Source organism: Schistocerca nitens, chromosome 6 (genome assembly GCF_023898315.1).
Source record: "Schistocerca nitens isolate TAMUIC-IGC-003100 chromosome 6, iqSchNite1.1, whole genome shotgun sequence".
NCBI lineage: Eukaryota > Metazoa > Arthropoda > Insecta > Orthoptera > Acrididae > Schistocerca > Schistocerca nitens.
In genome coordinates, this window is record NC_064619.1 from 177,479,025 (window position 1) to 177,503,074 (window position 24,050).

General features: G+C 44.2%; 1 protein-coding gene across 3 annotated transcripts in view; it reads right to left on the bottom strand.

Annotated features, from left to right (window-relative positions):
• The window catches only part of LOC126262576 (myocyte-specific enhancer factor 2), an 888,576-nt gene that overhangs the window by 804,318 nt on the left and 60,208 nt on the right, over positions 1-24,050 (bottom strand). For 2 of the 3 annotated variants that reach the window (XM_049959308.1, XM_049959302.1), the window contains exon 3: positions 124-230. The exons of the other annotated variant lie outside the window; for it this stretch is intronic. The gene's annotated coding sequence lies outside the window, so the exon portion shown is untranslated. The remainder of the gene's footprint in view (positions 1-123; positions 231-24,050) is intronic. 3 annotated transcript variants of the gene reach the window in all.

The window sequence follows — 24,050 nt, forward strand, 5'->3', positions numbered from 1 at the left end:
ACAACCAAAATCAAGATGGCTTTGCTCACGGCGATTAAAGCTAACCTCTGTGAGCAAACAAGACAGAAAAAATTCAGTTTCAGCGCTAAAAGCAAACTGCAATTACCCACTAGCATTGGTTACCTGAAACTATCGTCAAACTGCCTATACGAGCTGCAACGTTACCAACCGATGAACAGTCCTCGTTGGCACTTGGTTCCACGTTACAGGCGACACAGGCAGATTCCAAACTAAAAAGGAATGAGAGGAAGAAAAATAAGAGCAAATAAAAAACTCAATACGATGGTGAAAATGACGCGGAAAAGAATTAGAAACAACAATTACATTTAAATTAATTAATTGAATAAAAATAATAATCAAACTCTTTTCATCACATTTATAAATAAAAAATCCGCTACATTTGACGAGATTCGAACTTACGACCTTCTACACAGCAGATTTATACGATATTCGCTGCGTTACGCTACAAAATTATTTTAAGTATTTATATTTATGACTGCCGTGACACAGTCGCAACGGCGAGTTGCAGCCTTCAGAAATTCGGCTTCACGCTGAGGCTTCATCGTGCGAAGCTTACCTAAAGTAAACCGATCTCTGTGACTATGATAGCTGTGTATGTGACACTGAACCGCGTCAAGTAGTGCTTGGTTAGTGCTGTGTATGGGACGTATCTATTTCATTAGCATCGTTTGTGTGTGTGTGTGTGTGTGTGTGTGTGTGTGTGGTTTTCGGTGTGGTTATCATGTGACTCCGAATCCAAACAAATCAAGAATGAAAGCCGGTCACGGAACAGGAAGTGAACTGACCAATTATTGTGGTAGTTCGACAACGACGAACGGTTCGGGCTTGTCCAGCAGTTTGGTTAGAGGAAACCACCTCTAATGCGTGAAGCGTCAACTACCAAGCAGTTTTAATCGGACTATAGAACGCATACGACATTACAGCGCAGGCATAGGCTGATACGTAGAGCATCGCATGCCGAGCGAGGTGACGCGGCCGTACTATGTGGCAACACGTGTTCACGTCCTGTCTTTCGGACCTAGGCCTTTTCGTGGTTTGCCCATTCGCTTCAGGCAGACAAGAAAGGGACACGAGAGATTTGCTTGCCCACCCCTCAATAACTCGAGTTTGTGCTCTGTCTTTAATGATGTACTCGTCGACAGGACGTTAAACCCAAATATTCCTTCCTTCCGGCATCGTTTGTAATACCATTACTAACTTTACAGCGAGTTTTTAATTTCTTTATTCAGGGCAAGCACTGTGATTGGATGGAAAGAAATACCTACAGGATGAACATGAACTCCTCCAACTAAATTTCATAGGCTATCCATAGACATTTTCAAGTACTATGGTTTTATTTCTTATCCCGTTCTATATCTGTATCTGTGTTAAGCTGAAAATATCTGCACGACAGTGCAAACGTCGACGGCATGCGTTGTGGGCCAACTTCCACAATTCACTTATGGTAAGAGTTGCGCTCTAGCTAAGCTACGGTTCGGTAGTTTTAGCCAGCACATTAACCACGTAGAATAAGGGGCGTTCAAAAAGAAACGAGTCGGAGGCATAATTACAGAAACCAGTACCTGTACGTTAGAAGTATTCATCTTGGCTGTTGAGACACTTGTCCCATGTGACACAAGGCGGTGAATGACTGTCTCATAAAATTCCCGGGGCTGCGATGTTAACCAGTTCCTCACGTTGTCGTCCGAGGTGAATCGTTTGCCTCTCAGATTGCACTGTTCGACATGGGTTTTATTTCTGATATTAAAGTTTGTGCTTCTAGACCATTTTACCACGGGAAATTCAAATATGTAAACAAAATATCGTTGTCAGGGATACTTTTTATGTAATATGTATATATATGTATATTCACAATTTAAGGCATACACAGAGACGTTGTAGAGAAATACGGGTATGTTGCCGTATCCAATAGTGATAGAACGTGATAATTTCTTGTGCAACAGCAGGTGGGAAGAATCAGACATCATTACGTTATCCCCCGCCACACCTATGTCATTAAGACCACCTGAAACATCTCATTAACTCGAACGGCGACAGCCGGTCGCTGCCTCGGCAGTAAAGCTTCACGCCTCCTAGGGGCAGGTGCATCGAGTTTACAACAGTGGTGTTAGCCGAAATTTGTGTCAGTCTTAACGTGTGGGTGTTTTGGCTGACAAGTAACTGTGTGTCATATTTTCAAGCACTGTTGAATCTTTTAGTTCCTGTGTGTAAACTGATTGAGCCTGGTGCTGAAGGTAAAACGACTGCTTGTTTTTACACATCAGCGTTCCTCTAGTTCCCTACTATTAATTTAATACAGGTGTATTACCAGAGTGGTATTTTTAAATTTGCACAAATGCCACGTCGTCGTGGATGTTGATATAAGCCGGACTACTTCTGCTACATCTGTGGGAAGTTCACTTTTGCCAGAAATAGGAAGAAAATTTCTTCAATCACAAAGAAAGCATACAAACATTACTTTGGAGTAGAGGTAGGAGACCAAGATAAAGAATGGGCACCACATTTCTGTTGTGCTACATGTTACTGCAAACTAATTCAGTGGTGGAAAGGTAAAGAGAATGTGGCGTTGTTTGCTGTTCCCAAGGTGTGGAGGGAGCCTAAGGACCATGTTACTGATTGTTATTTCTGTCTAACAAAAATTCAGGGTTTTACAAACAAAAAGTCGAAGAGGCACATTGTTTACCCAGATCTGCCTTCAGCGAGAATGCCAGTGCAGCATTCCGACAACCTTCCAGTACCTTCAAGAGCCCGAGGTCAAATTCCGAGTGACAGTGAAATAAGTAGTACTGAAGAAACCACAGATGATGATTCTTTATATCACTGCACAAGTGAGTCATCGCCACATTTGTTAACACAGGCAGATTTAAATGATTTAGTACGTGATCTAGGACTAAGTAAACAAAAGGCACAGCTGCTTGGTTCAAGATTACAAGAGTATAATCTACTGCACCAAAGTACCAAAATCAGTGTGTTCAGGCACAGAGAACATGCCTTTATTTCTTATTTTTCAACTGACGAAGCACTGACATTTTGCAAAGACGTTGCTGGCCTGATGAAAGTGCTGAACTTCACTTATATTTCACAGGAGTGGAGACTTTTCATAGATGCACCGAAAACAAGTCTGAAGGGTGTTTTGCTCCACAACGGAAATAAAATACCCTCTGTTCCAGTAGCTTACACTAGTTTGACAAAAGAGAATTACGAATTCGTACAAAGGAGCTAAATTCATTAAAATACAATGAACACAAATGGAAAATATGTGCAGATTTCAAGGTAATTGCTATGGTACTGAGAATGCAACAAGGCTACACAAAGTATGCCTGTTTTCTTTGCGAGTGAGATAGTCGAGACCGAAATTCTGACTACGTGAAAACGAAATGGCCTAGGCGAAGATGGAAAGTTGGCGAAAAGAATGTACAACGTGAAAGTCTGGTAGCTCCTGAATATATACTACTTCCACCACTTCACATCAAACTTCGCCTGATGAAACAATTCGTGAAGGCCATGGATCCAACAGGCTGTGGGTTTGCATATATAGCTACCAAATTCCCCCATCTTTCAGCTGCAAAAATAAAGGAAGATGTATGTGTGGGCCCACAAATCAGGGAGCTGCAGAAAGATGCAAATTTTGAAGCATGTTTAACTGATAAAGAAAACACCGTATGAGACTGTTTCAAGATGGTGTCGGAAAACTTCCTTGGAAGAAGAAGAGCTACTAACTACAAAGCAATGGTGAAGGATATGATCAAAGCATATCAGGATTTGGGGTGCAATATGTCTTTGAAGGTACATATGATGGACTCTCATCTGGACTACTTCACAGAGAGTTGTAAAGACGTATCGGATGAATATGGGGAAAGATTCCATAAAGACATTTCTACCATAGAAAGGCGCTATGAAGGGAAGTGGGTACCTTCTATGTTAGCAGATTATTGCTGGAATATCGTTCGAGAGAAGAAAGATTCACAATACAAGAGAAAAAAGTGATGTGCATTACAATGCAGTGGCTCAATGTTTGTCAATTTTCTGTAATTTCTCATGTCAAATAAATGCTTTAATGTGTATACACAAAGGTTACTGTGTTATATGTTAGATCCCACCGTCCATTAATGTGATGAACTTATAACATCATAAAGATGTGCATTTGTTTGCCGAATTTCACCTCACGTTTGCTGCACTATATCAGGAACTGAAAAGAGAAATAAAATTGCGATTACTCATAAACTATCCCTGACAGAAAAGAACCAAAAACAGTTTTCAATTCAGCACTCAAAATACAACTAGGATCACAATATTTTTTATCAGAAATAGAAAAAAAGGTTTTTTTTGTAGAACAGTGTTGTTTTTAAGGGGACGAAAAACGGCGTTATCACAGGGAGAGAGGTCCGAACTGTAAGCAGAGTAAGTCCCATAGTGCTCAGAGCCATTTTGTAAGCAGAGTGGCCGAGTACCATTTGAATTTCTGCAAGAGTGCCGCGACTGTGTTGGCCGTATGAGGCATTGTATTGTCGTGGAGCAGAATGATCCCACGGGTCAGATTGCCAGGTCGTTTTGATTTGGTCGCACGGCGAAGGGTGGTCAAGGTTTGCGAGTAACGATGGGCATTCACTGTTGTCCAGTGCTGCAGGACGTGAATCAGAAGGGGCCCATCTTGATCGAAGAAGAACGTCAGCATAACCTTTCCTGCACTCGTGTGGATGGCCTTCGATTGTTTTGGTGGTGGTGACCCTGGATGCTTCCACTGGAGACCTTGTCGTTTTGATTCTGGCTCAAAGTGATGACACCGTGACTCATCTCCGGCCACCACTCGTGCCAGGAACGCACTCCCTTGCCGAACATACTGCTGCAAATGAACAAGACAGTGGGCCATTCGACATGCTTCCTGGTGTGGGTGAAGAATGTGGGGCACCCACTGGGGACACATTTTGCGCATGTGCAGTCGTTCCTTCATAACGGTGAGGACACTTCCGACGCTCAATCCGACCGCGGCGGCTGTGGCTTTCACAGTCACTCGGCGGTCCTGGGTAATGAGTGCCTCCACCAGCTGGACGATGTCATCGGTAATGCAGTGTGGTGCCCCAGACCGTGCATCATCGGCTACCGACACCCGGCCTTCCCTGAAGAGCTTGTGTCACGCCTTGACCCTTGCAAGGGACATGCAGTGTTCGCCGAACACTTGCGACATTTGTCGATGAATGTCCGTTCCTACTACTCCTTCCGCTGTCAGAAAACGAACAACACCTCTTTGCTCTTCTGTTGCCGCCTCCATGTCACTGTTTGCTATGCGACTGGCAGCGTTAGACGACTGTTGCATGCTGCTGCTGCTAGCTCTGTATAGACACGTAACTGCACGCGTGCCCTCTAGCGACGGGCTGTGAACTTCCACCCTCTGATCGGAACCACACCTCGTTACACACGCATTGTTATGAAGGAAAACATGCGAATTTGTGAGAGAGAATCTGGGAGCCGACAACTTCTCTCTGCTCTTTGTTTCTCTGTTTGCTTGTTTTGCACGAAATTAGAAAAGCACGTCGCTCACAGATAGTCCATTTTGTGTTTTATATCCAAAATAAATTGCATTCTGTAAGCAATAAAAATTAGCTCATCGCAAAACTTCTGCGCTTCTATGTAACCAAAGCAATAGCTTTTGATGTACGTACAGATTAATGTACAAACATAAAAAACAAAATTGTTAAGGCTTTCGTGGCCACTTGTTGACAAACTGCCTATTGGCTTCTGTCTCGGGTTCTTCGGCCGACGTTCATCTAATGATCTTTCTGACGTTTCGCCAGCACGAGTGGCTGGCATTGTCAAAGCTTCACCCTCCATTGCCGGTGGTGAACTGGAGGCGAGCTCGCGGCCGCAGACTATATGTACCTGGCGCGCCAACGTCCGAGGGCTTCTCCGCGGTCATTTCCGGTGCGGTTCTCCTCTTGCTACCTGCGACGGTCGTTCGCTGCAGTACGGGAAGCCAGGATCCGTTTACCTTAAGGCTTTCCTCTTTCTTGCTGAAACTGTTCGCGTGTTTTTGGATTTCTACAGCTTCTCTGAACAAGCGCGTGTGATAGTGCTTCTCTACAGCCAGAACTTCCGTGTCGGCGAATTTTATTACGTGGTCGGTCTCATTCAGTGCGTGCTCTGCCACGGCCGATTTCTCCACCTGCCCCAACCTGCAATGTCGCTTATGCTCTTTGATCCTGGTGTTAATGGATCGTCCAGTCATTCCGACATAAACTTTTCCGCATGTGCAAGGTATATGGTATATTCCCGACATTGCAAGTGGGTCTCTTTTCTCCTTCGCCGATCTAAGACACTCTTTGATTTTCCTTGTCGGTTTGAAAATCGTCTTTACGCCGTGTTTGCGCAATATACGGCCGATTCTGTCCGTCACTCTGGGAATGTATGGCAGAAAGGCCGTACCCGACATTTCTTTTTCTGGTTCCTTACTTCGCCGAGTGTTTGGCTCTGTTACACTTCTAATGTAATTTGTGGAGTACCCATTGCTCCTCAGAACAGTTTCCAGGTGTTGCATTTCTCGTTTGAGGTGTTGAGGCTCACATATTCGTCCTGTTCTCGTTACGAGCGTACTAATCATGCCTCTTTTATGGCTCGGGTGGTGGTTTGACAGTTTGTGCAGGTATCGGTCCGTGTGTGTCGGTTTTCGATACACGCTGTGTCCCAGGTTTTCGCCGTCCCTTGTGACCAGCACATCTAGAAATGGCAGTTTCCTGTCCTTTTCTACCTCCATGGTAAATGTTATGTTGGCATGGAGGCTGTTCAAGTGTCTCAGGAATTCACCGAGCTGTTCTCCACCATGGCTCCACACCACGAAAGTATCATCGACGTACCTGTACCACACCTTTGGTTTGCAAGTCGCCGAGTCCAGTGCCTGTGCTTCGAATTATTCCATGAAGAAGTTGGCCACCACTGGACTGAGAGGACTACCCATGGCGACGCCTTCCAGCTGTTCGTAGAAATCGCCATTCCACGTGAAATAGCTCGTGGTGAGACATGCATGGAAGAGCTTTTTGATGTCTTGAGGGAACATGGAACCGATGTGCTCCAGAGCGTCACTGAGTGGCACTTTCGTAAATAACGAAACAACATCAAAGCTGACCAGGATGTCGTTTGGTGCAAGTTTCAGTTTCTTCAGCTTCTCAATGAAATGCCCTGAGTCCTTAATGTATGTGTCGGCCTTCCCCACGTGTGGCTGGAGCAGAGAGGCCAAGTCTTTTGCCAGTATATACGTTGGTGAGCCAGGAGCGCTAACGATCTGTCTCAGTGGAACGTTGTTCTTATGGATCTTGGGTAATCCATACAGCCGAGGTGGTAGGGCTTCTGTGTTGCGCAGGTTTCTCTGTATGTCCGCCGGCAGAGAAGACGCCTTGATTAATCGATTCGTATTCCGAGTGATACGCTGCGTCGGATCTGCGCTTAGTTTTCGGTACGTCGTCGGATCTAATAGGTCTCGGATCTTTTGCTCATAATCTTCGGTCTTCATTACGACGGTCGCATTCCCCTTATCGGCAGGCAGTACCAATATACTCTTGTCGGCGTTGAGGTTCTTAATGGCTTGTTCCTCTTCTTTCTTCAGGTTGCTGACAATGGCATTCTTACATTTTCCAGCTGAGCCCCTTGTGAGATCCATACTCTTGAGGGTCTTGGAGCCCCCATGAGCCTTGTGCTCCGGAGTTTGCCCCCCCCCCCTCCCTCCCTCCCACTGCTCGGTCGGGCCAGGGCCAGGTTGGACACGACGCGCTGCTACTACCACCAGCCCATGCCCATGCCCTGCGCGCGATCTCTACCCCTCGCGTTTCATTATTGTTTGAGTTAGCAGTCGCCAATCGGGACAACGTCGGGAGATGTCGCTTCTGTGATTAAAATGTCAAAGCGTAAGAGATTGGCGTTATCGCTTAAAGATAAAATAAACATTATTGATTCATTAAAAAAAGAAGAAACTAGTCGTAAGTTAGCCGATAAGTATGGTATAGGTACTTATACGATAAGCGATTTTTAGAAGAATACCGATTCAGTTTTGAAGTACAACTGCGAACTAGATACTGAAGACGTGAGTAAACATCGAAGAGTGATGGGGATACCGAAAAATGAGCTTTTGTAAGAAGATTCGTATTATTTGTTTCTACAACAACGATCAACTGGGCAACCGGTATCTGGTCCTTTGCTCTGCGAAATGGCATTACACTTAATTAAAAAATAGATGGCGATGAATTGTTTGTGGCAAGTAACGGATGGTTGTACAGATTTAGAGATAATGAAACTAGATAATTGGAAATACAAGGTGAAAAAAAGTCAGTAAGTTCTTTGAAACATGGCTAAGAAAAGGAATTGGACGATAATGACTGTAACTTCGACTTTGCTTATTACGCCGGCGAAACCGGATTAAATTTGAAAGAATTACCGCACAAATCTTGGCGAGAGAGTTGGCTCCAGGATATAGAACTAGTAAAATGCGAGTAACAATATTAGTTCACACGAAAGCTATCAGGACTCATAAAATGCCACTGCTCCTCGTCGGAAAGTCCAAAAACCCCAGATGCTTGAAAAATATAAGGGTTCCCTTAATTTATACGAACCAAAAAGGCGCATGGATGAACATGGATATATTTATTGAGTGGTATATAGCACTTTTATCTGTGAAGTTAAAAAAAATTAAAAAGAATTTGGTAAACAAGGAAAATTCCTACTTTTATTGGCTACCGCGCTCACCCATCATTTCGCTGAACTGTTAGACAGAATGGAGTATTTACACCAAATTTTGGCCTCCTTATGTGATATCCTTGCTGCAACCAAGGGATCAAAGTGTTATTCAACCTTAAAATGACTATATAGAAAACAACTTTTACACACATTGTTATCTGTTGATGCACATAACGTAGAAGTCGTTTTGTCGTTCTCAGGTAAATGAATTTAAAGGAGTACTGTATCACGGTTGTAGATGCGTGGGATTTGATTGAAAGGAAGACTCTGAACAAAGCTTGGAACAGAATACTGGAACGGCAGCAGGAAAATTCAATAACCGGTATGGGTAACTCTGTTTTGGAGGATATAAATGAGCTAATGACTAACATATAAATATGCCAAGACGGCGATGCCGATGATACAAAAAAATGGCTCACTTGTGACAGTAATGATCAACGTTTCCATATCATGTCGGATGACGAAATTGCTCAAAACACTGCAGGCAAACGATCGATAGGAAATGCAAGAAGATGAAACAGAAGAAAACATAGATGCAGTAAATGATGCAGGACCATCTCAGCCGGAAGCATTTCAAATCCTGGAAACAGATTTCAGATGGTTCGGAAAAAGATAGTTTGATACCGTGAGTTCACTATAATTAAAACGAATTCGTGATGTAGTAGCAATGAAGAGAAAACATCGTTTACGTAAGTGGCAATTACCAAATGTTTTAAACAAAACTGACCGACGGTGACTGTCCTATGTAACCTTTTTTTTAGGCATTTCATGATTAAGGTTGTTGTGTTTTCCTAGTTTTAAGAAAATATGTATGTATTAACGAAAATGTATCTCTGACCTCTTACTTAAACACTACTTTTCGTTGATTTTTAATATGTTTAATTTGTTTTTCTTGTTTTGAATAAACACCTTCCATTATGAATAAACTGTAGCAAGATAAATATATAACATACCTAAAAGATATCAACATGCTGTCGACGAAGTTATCTTTCTACAGTTAACAATACAAAAATCTCTTTTCTCCACGCGTTCAATTATACGGATTTTCGACTATCCGAATGACTTACGACAACAATTAATCCAGTTACCTGAGTGTCCACTGTAATTATCGTTATTTTGTAGTCAATAGAACATTCTTCATCATGATCAAGGCCAAGAATTTCTTGTTCTTAATAAGTGCGAAAGTTGTTTATGAATAACAGGGAGATGTTCTATATAGGGTCTATGTAATACAGAAGCGACGTTTGATATGTTTTGGTTTTTTCTTTAATTTTTCCTTTTTTTGAGGCATTTGCGTTTTCTAGGATTGTGTGATAAATCTCTATTTTTTTATTTTTTATTTTTACAACAACAGCCTTTTGTTTCTCATTACAAACCCACAACCTTCGAATACAATAAATTGCCAATTTCAATTTCGCTCTAAATACTGTTTATTTTTAAGTATTAGAGAGGAGGATAACTCTGCAGTACAAAAATGTTCCTTACGTTATGTAGCCCTTTATATATCCTCACTCAGTTTCTAGACGGTTCACCGCTTCCGCTTTCTAGGGGACTCTAGTAAAACACTGATCGCACATGTAAAGAAATGGATCGAAATGAGGAAGCGCCTGATAGATAAGCAACACACCTAATTTACAGGTAACGCAGTTACGATCCCAACTGAACAAGGCTACTAGGAAAAAAACTGTAGTCTACGCTTATTTATGATAATCTATAGTGGCCTACAGTAGTTTTACAACTCTACTCATGGTACTTGCGGTTGACAACAGTAATACCCATATTACTCTTAACTCTCAGTCTCGCATTCAGTAGTGCTCGTTTCTGTCTCGTATTGCTTTTTCCACCGGTGTTAGTTGTAAATTAACAGTGATGCACAGGTATGGATAGGTTTAGTGAGGATGATGATGATGATGACGATTGGTTTGCCTGAAACGATTTAGAGAAATTACAGAAAACCTAAATCAGGATGACCGGACGCAGGTTTGAACCGTCGTCCTCCAGAATGCGAGTCCAGTGTGCTAACCATTGCGGCCAGGTGCGCGTAATAAATAATTTCGCACGGACTGATTAGTATGGATAAGATTTTTAAACATATCCACTCCAACAATCTGTTCTCCTCCTCCTCGATCACTTTACAAGTTCAGTCACATTCAAATGGAAATGTTCTCCTCGCGACACTATTTCCTCTTACTGCACTTGTAGGTTTAATAAGAGGTTTCGTTTGAAAGCATGGTAATTAAGCATGGTGATTAGCATATCTAAATACGAGAGCTATTCGGAAAGTAAGGTCCGATCGGTCGTGAAATGCAAACCACTGCGAAAATCAAAAATGTTTTATTTGGAATATTTAGCTACACCTTCCGCTTACCTCTCTATGTAGTCGCCGCTCACAAGGGAACCTCCCCATCGCACCCCCCTCAGATTTAGCTATAAGTTGGCACAGTGGATAGGCCTTGAAAAACTGAACACAGATCAATCGAGAAAACAGGAAGAAGTTGTGTGGAACCGTGAAAAACATTAATAAAATATACAAACTGAGTAGTCCATGCGCAAGATTGGCAACATCAAGGCGAATATGAGCTCAAGAGCGCCGTGGTCCCGTGGTTAGCGTGAGTAGCTACAGAACGAGAGGCCCTTGGTTCAATTCTTCCCTCAATTGAAAATTTTACTTTCTTTATTTTCGCAAAGTTATGATCTGTCCGTTCGTTCATTGGCGTCTCTGTTCACTGCAATAAGTTTAGTGTCTGTGTTTTGCGACCGCACCGCAAAACCGTGCGATTAGTAGACGAAAGGACGTGCCTCTCCAATGGGAACCGAAAACATTTGATCGCAAGGTCATAGGTCAACCGATTCCTCCACGGGAAAACACGTCTGATATATTCTATACGACACTGGTGACGGCATGTGCGTCACATGACAGGAATATGTTGTCGACCCACCTAGCTTGTACACTTAGGTTTTCTTGTCGATGTGATAATCACTCCCAAAAAAGTGATGAAAACATGAGTTTGTCACATAAATATGAAATTAAAAAATTAAACTTTTCACTCGAGGGAAGACTTGAACCTAGGACCTCTCGTTCCGTAGCTACTCTCACTAACCACGGGACCACGGCGCTCCTTGACTCCCAGTGTCCTTGATGTTGCCTATCTTCGCATGGACTACTCAGTTTGTAACTTCTTCCTGTTTTTTCGATTGATCTGTGTTCAGTTTTTCAAGGCCTATCCACTGTGTCAACTTATAACTAAATCTGAGGGGGGTGCGATGGGGAGGTTCCCTTGTCAGACACTTGTCGTAGCGCCGCCGGTGCGACCGAGCGGTTCTAGGCGCTTCAGTCTGGAACCGCGCGACCACTACGGTCGCAGGTTCGAATCCTGCCTCGGGCATGGACGTGTGTGATGTCCCTAGGTTAGTTAGGTTTAAGTAGTTCTAAGTTCTAGGGGACTGATGACCTCAGATGTTAAGTCCCATAGTGCTCAGAGCCATTTGAACCATTTTTTTGAACTTGTCGTAGCGTTGTACCAACTTTCCAATACTCTCTTCATAAAAAGAATCCGCCTGTGCTTTCCGACAATTCTGAACGCTGGTCTACCGCTCGTTGTGTGTGCCAAAATGTTGTCTCCATAGCCAGTGGTTCATGGGAGCGAAGATGAAACTCAAGGGTAGCCAATTACGGGCTCTATTGTGTGTAACCAAACACTTGCCCATCGACAACGTTGTGGGAGCATCTTCATTGCCCCTGCAGAGTGCGGACGAGAAATTGTCATGAAGAAGGAAATGCATGACAGTTATGTTACGTGGGCTGCATGATATCAGGCGAAATGTCGCACCAGGCGCCAGACTTGGCGGGTGAGACTATTTTATATGCATCTTTAGGTCGGCACTCTGTTCTCAGAACTGAAGAGAGCCATGTGACGCGATGGACTGACATACTAGAGGCACTGCCCAACACTTCTATGCAAAGCTTCATCAGATTTTCACTGTGATTTCCATTCTGCGATCGATCGACCTTACTTTCCGAACAGCCCTCGTAATTCTATGTTCCTCATATTATATCACCATGCAGACGAAAAGCAACAGCTGATTTACATACACCATTCCTGTAAAAACTGACGCTCGGAAAACCGGAATTTGATCTCCCTAGCAAAATCGATTCAGCTCGAACACGCAAACACGACAACGAAAATCGACTTCCAGAATGCAATTTTCGTCTTCTGCAAATTGTATCACTTGTAAATGTAGTAACTGCAACCGCGTTAGCAACGTGCCGTGGCGCTGGCGCCAGGAATTAAGAGGGAGGGCGTGGGCGGGCATGCCGTGTGGGCCCTGTCGGCTGTGACTTGCCGTGATTAACAACGGAGGTGCGATGGCGCATTAGCGAAGAGCGCGCGATGCGTCTGGGCGCAGTGGCCACGGGCGCGCGTGCGTGCGTGCGTGCGTGCGGCGCGATAGCAGGCCGGCCCGGCGCTGCTAAGTGCGGGATTGCGTGGCGCCGTCGCTATCAGGATGGTCGGTGGCTGCCAGCGGCGCTCCATCACAGCCGGGGCGCCCCGCGCAGATCTCCGGCAGATCCCCGGGCCTCAAACCGCCGCCCGCGGCGCCATCCGCATGCGTGCACCGTACGCACGGCGGAGTGCCTACGGCGAGAGCGCCTTTAATGGCGAAAGCAGGCGCTCGCCTATAAAGGGCGAGACTCTCGTATGAGTCACAACAGGTAAACGTATACAGCAGGAAGCACTGGCGCTGTCGCTAGGTAGTTCAGAGCTAAGCACTCATCATGTGGAAAACGTGTCGGTTTCAAAAGCAACCAAAAATCACTGGCAATACATTTTCACAACGTACGTGATGCATGTGGACATAATAGAACTGTTTCGCACGCATTAAACAGCGCGGATACGATTTTGTAAACTTCTATTCTTGAACAATCCGCTCCGTACGAATTCATTGGTAGCGATAAGAAAATACACCCACCCCCCGCAATATATATAAAGGGTGAGTCACCTAACGTTACCGCTGGATATATTTCGTAAACCACATCAAATACTGACGAACCGATTCCACAAAACGAACGTGAGGAGAGGGGCTAGTGTAATTGTTTAATACAAACCATACAAAAATGCACGGAAGTATGTTTTTTAACACAAACCTACGTTTTTTTAAATGGAATCACGTTAGTTTTGTTAGCACATCTGAACATATAAACAAATACGTAATCAGTGCCGTTTGTTGCATTGTAAAATGTTAATTACATCCAGAGATATTGTAACCTAAAGTTGACGCTTGAAACCTCCGACGTTCAGTTGCGTGTTGTAACAAACACGGGCCACGATCGGCGAGCAGCATTTGCGGGGACATGTTTACGATGACGACCGTGTTTACGAGTGTGGCTGTAGTGCACTGTTGTGGTTTGGTCTAGCTGTCGCAGTGTCCGCATGTAGCGCTTGCTGCTATTGTTATTCTGCATTCGTCTCCGCACGCAGACCAACTGTAGTACACCGTGTTACCAGACGTCTGTGATAGTGTAGTGTTGTAGGAACTGTGACCATGGTGTATTTGAACTCTGAAAAGGCGGAGATGATACTCATCAATGGCAAGTGTCGACGAAATGCAGCTGAAGCCTGCAGGGTGTATGCAGAACGGTACCCGGACAGAGAGCATCCAACGTGCCGCACATTGCAAAACATCTACCGCCAACTGTATGCAACAGATATGATCGTAGCACGCAAACGGGTCCGTAACAGGCCCGTCACGGGAGAAGCGGGTGCAGTTGGTGTGTTAGCTGCCGTTGCAATGAACCCACACATGAGTACACGGGACATTGCGAGAGCCGGTGGGCTGAGTCAAAGTAGTGTCATGCGCATACTGCATCGTCACCGCTTTCACCCGTTTCATGTGTCGCCACATCAGCAATTACATGGTGATGACGTTAATCATCGAGTGCAATTCTGTCAATGGACATTAACAGAGAATGCGTTGCAGTTCTACCCGTTTACCGATGAAGCGGGTTTCACAAACCACGGGGCAGTGAATCTACGGATCATGCATTACTGGTCCGTGGACAATCCTCGCTGGCTCAGACAGGTAGAGCGACAGCGACCGTGGACTGTAAATGTATGGTGCGGAATCATTGGCGACCACCTCATTGGTCCTCACTTCAGTGCAGGGGCCAAACAGCTGCAACATACATCGCGTTTCTACAGAATGATCTGCCAACATTGCTCGAAAATGTCCCACTGGAAACGAGTCGACGTATGTGGTATCAGCATGATGGTGCACCTGCACATTCCGCAATTAACACTAGGCTGACCCTTGACAGGATGTTCGACGGGCGTTTCATAGGACGTGGATGACGCATAAATTGACCAGCCCGTTCTCCTGATCTTACACCTCTGGACTTCTTTCTGTGGGATACGTTAAAGGAGAATGTGTACCGTGATGTGCCTACAAACCCAGAGGATATGAAACAGCGTATTGTGGCAGCCTGCGGCGACATTACACCAGATGTACTGCGGCGTGTACGACATTCATTACGCCAGAGATTGCAATTGTGTGCAGCAAATGATGGCCACCACATTGAACATCTATTGGCCTGACATGTCGGGACACACACTATTCCACTCCATAATTGAAAATGGAAACCACGTGTGTGCGTGTACCTCACCCCTCATGGTAATGTACATGTGCGTCAGTGAAAAAGACCAATAAAAAGGTGTTAGCATGTGGACGTAATGTGCTGTTCCAGTCTCTTCTGTACCTAAGGTCCATCACCGTTCCCTTTGGATCCATACGTAATTCGGTGCTCTCCGATACGCACGATCGACAGTGGAGGAGTGGTACTCAAGCGTCAACTTTAGGTTACAATATCTCCGGATGTAATTAACATTTTACAATGCAACAAACGGCACTGATTACGTATGTGTTTATATGTTCAGATGTGCTAACAAAACTAACGGGGTTCCATTTAAAAAAAACGTAGGTTTGTGTTAAACATACTTCCGTGCATTTTTTTATGGTTTGTATTAACCAATTACACTAGCCCCTCTCCTCACGTTCGGTCTGTGGAATCGATTCGTCAGTATTTGATGTGGTTTACGAAATATATCCAGCGGTAATGTTAGGTGACTCACCCTATATATATATATCACCAGGATGCAAGGCGAATATTCAGGGATACGACTTGATTATTCAGTGCAAAAAAAAGGCTAGTTAACATTGCCTCTAGAATGCATGCCTTGAGAACTATATACACTTCTTCATTATAGATACTGCGAAACAAATATCTTCTACTGCAAACTCTGCTTTCCATATTTTAGGTGGAGTTAGTATGGATCAAAACAAGAAAAAATGTACAGCAAACATGGGCTCTAACAATCATATCTTACGAGCTACGAGCACTTGTTCATCTTCGCTAGTGTGAAACCCATGTTTTCCACTGAACAAGTGCTCATAGCCCCGCAGGTATCCATTTTAGAGCACATGTTTACTAGACTTTTTTCCTTGTTTTGGTCCATGATACCTCCTCCCAAACTATGGAAAGAAAACGAGACTAAAGTAGAAGAGTTGTATTTAATAGTATTGAAAAAGAACAAGTGCTCAGAGCTCTTAAGGTACGTATTTTGCAGTCCATGTTTACTAGTAATATTTTTATGGTTTGGTGCAAGGAACCAGTCCCTAAAGCTTGTCTGTGTTTTTTGGGACAGCGTATATCCGAGTGTACAAGAAAAGTATTCGATGCGTTGCACCGTTCCTGAGTTATTTAGTGTCGAAGTTAGGCAATTAGGTTATCGCAAGCACAAATTCAAGCACTCGCACGCGCTAAAATGCGGTAATGCGCAGACATCTGTCGGTCCCTGAATTAGCTGTTCTTGACATGTTCTTTACGAGTTGAAATGTGCCTTTTTCGGAAGTGATTAATTTAAGCTAGGTGAGCAAAAGCCATGTTTGTTCAGTTTGACGAAACCAAACGATGTGCATGCGCACCGCACGAGATTTTCAATATACACTCCTGGAAATTGAAATAAGAACACCGTGAATTCATTGTCCCAGGAAGGGGAAACTTTATTGACACATTCCTGGCGTCAGATACATCACATGATCACACTGACAGAACCACAGGCACATAGACACAGGCAACAGAGCATGCACAATGTCGGCACTAGTACAGTGTATATCCACCTTTCGCAGCAATGCAGGCTGCTATTCTCCCATGGAGACGATCGTAGAGATGCTGGATGTAGTCCTGTGGAACGGCTTGCCACGCCATTTCCACCTGGCGGCTCAGTTGGACCAGCGTTCGTGCTGGACGTGCAGACCGCGTGAGACGACGCTTCATCCAGTCCCAAACATGCTCAATGGGGGACAGATCCGGAGATCTTGCTGGCCTGGGTAGTTGACTTACACCTTCTAGAGCACGTTGGGTGGCACGGGATACATGCGGACGTGCATTGTCCTGTTGGAACAGCAAGTTCCCTTGCCGGTCTAGGAATGGTAGAACGATGGGTTCGATGACGGTTTGGATGTACCGTGCACTATTCAGTGTCCCCTCGACGATCACCAGTGGTGTACGGCCAGTGTAGGAGATCGCTCCCCACACCATGATGCCGGGTGTTGGCCCTGTGTGCCTCGGTCGTATGCAGTCCTGATTGTGGCGCTCACCTGCACGGCGCCAAACACGCATACGACCATCATTGGCACCAAGGCAGAAGCGACTCTCATCGCTGAAGACGACACGTCTCCATTCGTCCCTCCATTCACGCCTGTCGCGACACCACTGGAGGCGGGCTGCACGATGTTGGGGCGTGAGCGGAAGACGGCCTAACGGTGTGCGGGACCGTAGCCCAGCTTCATGGAGACGGTTGCGAATGGTCCTCGCCGATACCCCAGGAGCAACAGTGTCCCTAATTTGCTGGGAAGTGGCGGTGCAGTCCCCTACGGCACTGCGTAGGATCCTACGGTCTTGGCGTGCATCCGTGCGTCGCTGCGGTCCGGTCCCAGGTCGACGGGCACGTGGACCTTCCGCCGACCACTGACGACAACATCGATGTACTGTGGAGACCTCACGCCCCACGTGTTGAGCAATTCGGCGGTACGTCCACCCGGCCTCCCGCATGCCCACTATACGCCCTCGCTCAAAGTCCGTCAACTGCACGTACGGTTCACGTCCACGCTGTCGCGGCATGCTACCAGTGTTAAAGACTGCGATGGAGCTCCGTATGCCACGGCAAACTGGCTGACACTGACGGCGGCGGTGCACAAATGCTGCGCAGCTAGCGCCATTCGACGGCCAACACCGCGGTTCCTGGTGTGTCCGCTGTGCCGTGCGTGTGATCATTGCTTGTACAGCCCTCTCGCAGTGTCCGGAGCAAGTATGGTGGGTCTGACACACCGGTGTCACTGTGTTCTTTTTTCCATTTCCAGGAGTGTACTTTCGCTCTCTTACGCCTCCGGCTTAGTCGGCTGTTTCGTTAACGTTATTAATTAAACTTTCCCGTGATGGTTATGCATTAAAAAAGGCTTTTGTAAATGTTATGCAGAAACTAATAACGTTTACAATTCCATCTAAACTTAACCCTTACCAGCACAGCAGTTTCGTAGTAAGAAGACCAGAAAAACACAACGATTTAAATTTTAATTTTATGCTACTAAAATGCACAGTATTTTAGGTAAAATTTACACAGGCGTGAATTTTGCATTGTGTAAGTGCAAGAGCAAGATTTTTTTAGTATACAAGGGCGATTTTAGTCAAAATCTTGCGTGGTAAGCACGAGTTTTAAATTTGCTGGCTTTTGTAGGTCAATTCGAGGCTTTTTGCCGTCTTGATGGACTACAAGTGTCCAATATCAGTTTGTTCGTCTCGACTTCACCAACACTAGTTTGGTGAGTTGTAAACAGTTATACCGTGTACGTGCTTGATATCACTTCATCGTTATGGCGAAAACGGAAAAGATGACGCGCTAATTTATAAACATCATTCGCATAAAACAGTAGTTCCCATCGTGAGTACAATTTCTCCTTGGATGGGAGTAACGGGAATAAATTAAATTTGTGAGGGGTACAAAGAGTCTGATTATCTTTTAGTACTGACAGTAAATAATTTTCTTAGATAATATATCACCACTATTTTGTCGCATCATCGACATATTCAGCAGCCATTTAACACATATTACTGGATAAATGTCTCTTCTAGACTATGGAATCCGTTGTAGTCTTCAGCGATAGACACGCAGGTCGCTCCTCGAAAACTTTCCTCGTCCGAGTCACCACCATTTCATTTTCATTACACTCGTCTGTTCCTTGATCAAATTGTTTCTTTTCGTCTGTCTGCTAGTAATTAGCATCACGCATCCCTCCATTACTCTCTATCCGTCGCTGTTGATTGGTTTTCGTTTACGACATCCATGTCTCACTGCCACAAAGCAAAACTAGTTATACGTTATAGTGAAAGACCTTCAGTTTCTTACGCACTGGAAGTTTAGATTTCAAAACTTGTTTAATTCACCCAAAACACTCTATTTCCCTTGGCTCCCGTCCAGCCTCAGCACTTGGCCTTCTGCAAGTAGTGTCGCATGTGAGGCCGACGGCACTGGGCGCGGATGCAGAGCGATCATACCGGTCGGTAGTTGCCTCCCGCGCCGCGGCGTGACCTTGCACTGACGCTGGAACCGGCTACGCGAGCTGGCGGCCCGCGCGTCCCGGGGCGCCACAGTGCAAACACACAGCGCGCGCGCCGCCGACCCCTCCCAGAACAATAACTGCAGAATCCGCTTGCTGGCTTAATGTGACACGGCCAGCAGTCTGCCACATTGACAAAACACCATCGTGGCGTCCTCACTCTTTTAGTTTTGCATAAAAGTTTTGAAATTCTGGAATGAAGGGAAAACGTTTCTGCTACTGCAGTGAAATCTAAGAGACGGCAACTGAAGTACTACCGACTTCAAACGAGTATTTTCCCCTACCGCAATTAAATTTATTTTACACTTCATAGGCCCCTTTTACCGCAATGCAAAAACTTTCTTTATGGATAATTTTCGAAGATATTCAATAAATAGTCTTAAGGATTTAATAAAAAGTCCTGATATAAATATTTTCATGAGTATTACTGGAAATTCTCCCCCCCCCCCCTTCCCCATGAACCTTGCCGTTGGTGAAGAAGACAGATATTCGCACCGTGAGTGCAACTACAACGGATGGGTATCTGTTGAGAGGCCAGACAAACGTGTGATTCCTGAAGAGGGGCAGCAGCCTTTTCAATAGCTGCAGGGGAACAGTCTGGATAATTGACTGTTCTAACCTTGTAACATCAACCGGAACGGCCTTGCTGTAATGGTACTTCGAACGGTTAAAAGCGAAGCAAAAGTACACCCGTAATTTTTCCCAAGGGCTTGCAGTTCTACTGTATGGCTACATGATGGTGCCGTCCTCTCGAGTAAAGTATTTCGGACGTAAAATAGTCCCCCATTCGCATCTCCGGGCGGGAACTACTCAGGAGGATATCATCCGAACTCGCGTTCTACGGATCGGAGAGTGGAATATCAGGCACGTAAATTAGAAAATTTAAAAAGGGGAAGGGATATGCTGAAGTTACATACAGTGGGAATTATTGAAGTTCGGTGGCTGGAGGAACAGAGCTTCTGGTCAGGTGAATACAGAGTTATAAATACAAAATAAAATGGGGGTAATGCAGGAGTGGGTTTAACAGACAAGAAGAGAATAGAAGCTTTTGCAATGTGGTGCTACAGAAGAATGTTGAAGATCAGATGGGTAGATCATGTAATTAATACGGAAATACTGAAGAGAATTAGGACGAGAAGAAATTTGTGACACAACTTAACTAAAAAAAGGGATCAGTTGGTAGTACACGTTCCGAGACATCAAGGGATCGCCAATTTAGTACTGGACGGAAGTGAGGGGGGCAAAAATCGCAGAGAGGGACCAAGAGATGAATACAGTAAGCACATTCAGAAGGACATAGGTTGCAGTAGTTATTCGGAGATGAAGAGGCTTGCACAGCGTCTACCATCACCAAAGGAGTAATTTAAGTGTACCAGAATAACTGAATAATAGCATTAGGTCGAAGCAGGATGCTAGTTCATTGATGGGATGCGTGTTCTTCTACGGCCCTTTGCAGAAATCATAACAGATATTTTGTAACCAATCCAAGATGGGTGTGGATTACGGGAATTCTTTGTATTGTTCCGTTCCCTAAATGTTGTTTGAGGGGGTGGGGAAGGGGGGGGTAACGAAAAAAATTGACTGGGCGAGGTGGTGTGTGTGTGTGTGTGTGACCAGGGAAAAGGGGAGGTGAGGTTGACACGTTCATCGCCTTCCATAGCGGATCGGAGGCCCTGAACCACTAAATAACATGTTGGTAAAGAGTTCTGTCAGCAGGCAGTAACACAATGCCGTGCGTCGTAACTGCATCAACACCAATACGAAAGCCGAAGTTATAACTAGATAACCGCCGCGTGTGAAGTGCTTTGTTTGAATTTTTCCAGCTTTGTATATTTATGGACATTAAATTACTAACATTAGTACAAGAACGACGTTATTACGATGTCGTTACTTCAATTAGCTGCAGCCCACACAACAACGTTGGTAAGAGTCACTATGCTTTTGAAATACAATACCGAATAAAACCAGTAAAGGACGCTCAGTTAGAGGGATCTTTGAAGACTGTGCCTTTAAGAAACGCCATCTTCTTCTCAGCACCTCCGACATAAACGGTATCATTTGCTCCTTACTGTCATACTTAAGGTGGTAATCGTAATGAAGATCAGTATTTCATTTTTTCTCCCCAGATACTTCGTCTCAGTCAGAGGATTCCGCCATATTTCTCGCTTCTGGCGCTCAACATCGAGGAGTAAGGCGATTTTTTGACCCTTGACTTCAGTTAATTGTACAAAAGAATTTCAGTAAGAACAAGCACAACTGTAAATCTCTTGTTATCGCTGGACTAGAAAGGTCATTGGTGACGGAGTACTGTCGCAGTTGGTGAAGAATAAGGAAAGGTCTTAGACGTGAACCTCTCAGAGAGATTATTCCGACGTTACCCTCAACCGTGTTAAGGAAAACACACGGAACTTGTCCACTCCTATCGATAGCGACTATGGCGTCTGAAGACATAGGCCATATCTTAGGAGAACTGAAAAAGCTAGCTGACAGTTCTCGATATACAGGCATGTCACTTTTCTTGTAATCCTTTCATTACAGAATTTTTATAGATTATTTGCCTTCTTTTATTCAAGTTTGAAAGTGTATTTCGTAATATTACCAGTGCTGTTTTTCTGGGGGAACGCTTGGGGATGCGCACCCCTAAACTTTTTCGTCGACAAAGTAATTTTTTTACGTTGTTGGGAATTTCGAAGGGTGCCAAAGATTTATTTCACGGACGTAATTTTTTTGTTTCATTTTTCATGTTGGCAATTGCAATACTAACGATACAAGTGCAGTTTTGGGTGGAAAAGCGATGTCATTGACTGTTTCAAGCATTTAGAAGCTGCGGCAACCGTTCTCGACAACTGAATCGCTGGCAGCCAGTTCGACAAGCATGTAGTGCCCTCGCCCGCTAATAGTGGGCGATGGTAGGGCTAAACGGATATGCGTAAGCTCAAACGCCGAGCTACCGATAGACGTCTCTATGGTCCCGCTACCATGATCCTTCACGATTCATTGCCACCTTTGTTTTGTTGTTCTTTATTCGTTTGCGTTTCCTATGGGAGTACCCTCAAACTTTTTTTTAGAAAAAAAGCACTGAATACTACTATCAGGATAGCTCTATGACATTTACTTTCATCTGATACCTCAGTTTCTGATTCACATTACCTAGCGTTTTAATTCTTGTCTAGTGTGCACCAGTTATCCGGACACGACATTGGTGCCATGTTTTGGTTCAATTCTATTGATCCAAGTCACATTATGACAGGTCATTCTTATCCTTAAATTTTAGCTTGCTGCTATTATCTTATGTCGCCCAGATGATTGTGTAAGTGCACACAAATATCAAAAAGTTATTTATCACGTTGTATCTGACTGGTATTACTAACCTCAACCTGAAAATCTGATTTTTATGCTACGACGTCTATTGTTGCACAGAAAAAAGCACATCATAAGTCATTCAGAACTATAAAACAGCAGAAATTGCACAAGGAGTAACAGGACTACTGTTTTATATTCCACTGCTATATCTGCAGACGCTGTGATCTCTGATGACGATCCACCCAAAATGATGACGGTCGCGGGGAGGCATTGGCTAAGACATTGACCGCTCATTCGCGAGACGCTGGTTAAAACCTGCATCCGGCAATCTTGCTCTAGGTTTTCCGCGATTTAATGTGAAAGTATTTATAGAGAAAGGAGCGATTAGTTCCTCACACAAATAAAGGCTCATTGACACAATACAATTTGTAGTATTTCAGCCATTTACATCTACATGGATACTCTGCACATCATACCGGTATTTAAGTGCCTAACAGAGGGTTCATCGGACCCCCTTCACAATACTCTATTATTGCAATCTCGTATAGCACGCGGAAAGAACGAACACCTATATCTCTGATTTTTTCTCCCTATGTAGGCTGGTATCAACAAAATATTTTCACATTCGGAGGATAAAGTTGGTGATTGGAATTTCGTGAGAAGATTCCGTTGCAACGAGAAACGCCTTTGTTTTAACGATGTCCAGCCCAAATCCTGTATCATTTCTGTGACAGTCTTTCCCATATTTCGCGATAATACAAAACGTGCTGCCTTTCTTTGAACTTTTTCGATAGTATCTCCATTCCATCGCGCAGAGAAAGCTTTTATTGTTTCTTGCCACTAACATACTTCAAATACGACCATAATCTCTTTGGATTTTCTGCCAGGTTTCTAGACAAAGTTTCGTTGTGGAATCTATTTTAAGGATCTCGCACTGAAGTCCTCTTTAAATTTATAGCTTCTGTAAAAGATAGCTAAAATTAGGGATTTTGCGTCTGTTTAAATTTGGCATGTTTGTTTCGTTGTTTCTGCAACAGTGTTCTGACCAGTTCCGTGTACCAAGGAGGATCAACTCCGTCGTTTGTTAATTTATTTGGTATAAATCTCTCAATTGCTGCCGATACTATTTCTTTGAATTTAAGCCACATCTGGTCTACACTTATATTATCAATTTGGAAGGAGTGGAGATTGTCTCTCAGGAAGGCGTCAAGTGAATTTTTATCTGCTTTCTTGGATAGGTATATTAAAATATTCAATCTCGCTACGACAGCCCTGTGTTCACTAATCCCTGTATCCGTTTTGATGCTCGTTATTAACTCAGGATTATTTGTTGCTAA